The sequence below is a fragment of the Apis dorsata genome, unplaced genomic scaffold, assembly GCF_000469605.1.
Source record: "Apis dorsata unplaced genomic scaffold, Apis dorsata 1.3 scaffold_163, whole genome shotgun sequence".
Classification (NCBI taxonomy): Eukaryota; Metazoa; Arthropoda; class Insecta; order Hymenoptera; family Apidae; genus Apis; species Apis dorsata.
In genome coordinates this window covers 392,279-395,429 of record NW_006263452.1, presented here as the reverse complement: position 1 = coordinate 395,429, position 3,151 = coordinate 392,279, and the positions used below count along the sequence as shown (strand labels likewise).

The following is a 3,151-nucleotide window of genomic DNA, read 5'->3' as shown; positions in this document are numbered from 1 at the left end:
ATTACGAATCCCTCGTCGATCGTATCCTTTCTTCTTTTTTTTTAAACCAGAGTAATTATTTCTTCCCTCCCCTCTGGAGAAATGGCGAGCTTGAAAAATATCCTTGGATATTTCGGAAGAGTCGATTCGAATTTCATTTAGTCGATCGCTAATACGCACTTGTTGCCCGATGTTTCTCAATCTAGTTAACGCAACGTGGACTGTACTCAATTCTGCCATTCTGAGAATTAATAACGCCCTTTGGAAATTTGTAACGAACGAATAGTCGAGACGTGGCCCTATCTTCTCGTACGATGGAAATATTTCGTTAATTATCTAGAATTGGGACGGATTAAACTGACTCTTGGACCTTATAAATTTCCAAGAATTCATGTTTTAATCGTTATTTTCGAAAAAATATATTTTGTTTAAAGAAAGTCTGGAGGAGAATTTCGAAACGAAATTTGAATCCATCCCCTTCGAAAGCATGCGCACGGATAGATTCGCGTCGTTTCGAAACGTTTTGAAGGGAAGAAAGGAAGGATAAGAGGAAAGGATAAGAATAAGGGTTAGCGAAGGGAAACGAATTGCATCGTTGAAGAAACGCTAATGATATTAAATGCTTTCGTTAACGATCCTCCTGAACGGGCCTCGTATAATACATACCCGGTTAATAGAATTTTAGATCGCGGTGCCCTCCATGTAGATACGCCATGCGTACGGCTGATGGTCGATCTGATTAAACCATTTGGTACGAAGAGAAGATCGATCTTCCATCTCTCCGTTGCTCGTATTCCGATATTGATGAAGGTAAGAAGGAAGAGTTCGCCGTGTTGTGATTAAAATATATATAAATAACTTTATTGTTTATAATAAAATGCCCTATCTATTTTACAAATATACAAAACTCTTCGCTATTTACATTAAATCTCACCTTTCTTCGACGAGAAACAAGAGAACGCTCATCGAAAAATTGGAGGATACACCCCCTCGTATTTCACATGCTTATATTTATATATTTATATTCATATTTATATTTATATTTATATTTATATATATATAATCTCTCGCATTCTTAATAATCAATCATTGGAATAAGTAAACTAGTCGAATTCGAGTAGAAAGAGAAAAAACTTCGTTGCAATTACGATTTAATAAAGGGTATGTATGTTCGGTGTATATGTGAATGTATTTATGCACGTGTTTTTTGTGTTTTTTCGTCACGCTTCTTCCTTTGCCCCTCCTCGTCTTCCTTCGTTTGCCTTCGTTTTTATCAATTCTTTTTCCACTGTTTTTACATTTCTTGCTCGTTTTTTTTCTATTATCCCGTATTTTAATTCGTCGTTTTCATTGTTTTCTTTGTTCGTTTTATAATTTATTTCCGTTCTTTGCCTTTGTCTTTCTCTTTTTCTTCATAGTTTCATTTTCGCATTCTTGTTTTTTTCTTATTTCTTTTTTTTTTTTTTTTTTTTTTTTTTATATTTTTTTTTTTTTTTTTTTTTATATTTTTTTTTTTTTTTTTTTTTATATTTTTTTTTTTTTTTTTTTTTATATTTTTTTTTTTTTTTTTTTTTATATTTTTTTTTTTTTTTTTTTTTATATTTTTTTTTTTTTTTTTTTTTATATTTTTTTTTTTTTTTTTTTTTCTTTTTAATCTTTATTTCGTTCGCCCTAATTTACATTTGCACACTACGAAGCTATCACGAGTCTCAAAAATACGAATAAAACCGTTTACTTTTAGGTGCGGAACACCGTACGTTACGGAGTACAATTGCGAGTAGTAAGAAATACTTCTTGATAATAAGTAGAGAGAAACGTCGCGACAGTCGGGAAACCTGGAACAGAAAAATGGAGAACGGTCGATTAGAAGGCGCATCGGCGTGCACGGTTCTCCATTATGCTTCTCTCCTTTACTTTTGCCCCACGCCACCGTTACCGTTAAGGCTTGAGAAGAAACTGTATCTCTGAACGATTGTTGCTACAGCGCAATTTGAAATAACGGTGACTCTCGCGTTGCTCCTGCTCCGTTTCCGCTACGATTCAGAGAGATCCTCTGTGAAAAAGCGGTGCAGGTTTTCTTTTTCTTCTTTTTTTTTTTTTTTTGTTTAAAACCGAGATAAATACAGGAAATGATACGTACAATCTACAGTTTATAGATACACAAAGGATATTCCGAGCTTTCACGAATATAACGTAACTTTAATGCGAATGAAAATGTGCTATTTATTTTTTTTTTAGAGATGTTTCCCTTCGAGTTGATTAATCCTTTTTTTCCATCTCAGCTATTTGGTAATTCAATTATTCAAAAGCAACGTTCATCGAACGAGGATGAATTAAACTTTCGAAATTAACGTAGAGATTTGAAAAAGATTTGAAAAGAAATTTATCCCAAGATATGGAGAATTATATACGTGCATGTAACACAGATAGAATTTTGAAAATTGAGAAAAATTGGAGAACGTAATTCTTCTTCTGACTCGAATTTTTCTTCTCAAGCCGAGAATAATCCTCTCGTTAAAGGAAATCGCAAAAATCGAATTCGATTCGATTACGGTTCGTGAAAGTAGATGCAAAATGGAGAGAAGTTTGAAAAAAAGAAAAAAAGTATATTTGAAAACGTGGAAACGATCACTCACCTTGCCCACTGCGATTTCCAATTACTTCATACGTAATGCGAATCGATAATACTTCTGGCAACAGTTCACATCTGAAACAGAAAGAAGAAGGGAAACGCCGGGTTACACCGCCTATAAATCACGTGGACGTCGACGACGCTCTCCACGCCGGGACAAATTCCCCGGCGAGCGTATTTTCAGGAAATAAAACCGGGAACACCGGTGGTCACCGTGGAGACACGACAATTTGTACGTGTATCCACGGCCCTCTGTATGCACTCGATTGTTTCTTGGACCGTCGAGGGTGGAACAGACGTGTACCCCTCCTCCCTTTTCCCCTCGAAAAAGAAGAACCCGTGCGTCGGTCGAATTTCATTTTTCACATTCGCGTCGAACTCGCGCTCTAACTGTCTATAAAGTTTTGTCGTTACAATTTTCCGCGACTCGTAAAAGTATTTGAAGTTGTTTCTTCTATTTTTCTCCGGTGAAAATGGCGATGAACAATTTTTTTTTTCCACTTGTAACGAAACTTTATGGCAACGTACAGGATAGAATGA

At 35.3% G+C, this 3,151-nt stretch overlaps 1 protein-coding gene across 1 annotated transcript in view; it reads right to left on the bottom strand.

Annotated features, from left to right (window-relative positions):
* Positions 1-1,631: 1,631 nt before the first annotated feature.
* The window catches only part of LOC102676551 (toll-like receptor 6), a 46,667-nt gene continuing 45,147 nt past the window's right edge, over positions 1,632-3,151 (bottom strand). The window contains exons 3-4 of the mRNA XM_031509569.1: positions 2,616-2,686; positions 1,632-1,814 (exon numbers count right to left, since the gene is read on the bottom strand). The gene's annotated coding sequence lies outside the window, so the exon portion shown is untranslated. The remainder of the gene's footprint in view (positions 1,815-2,615; positions 2,687-3,151) is intronic.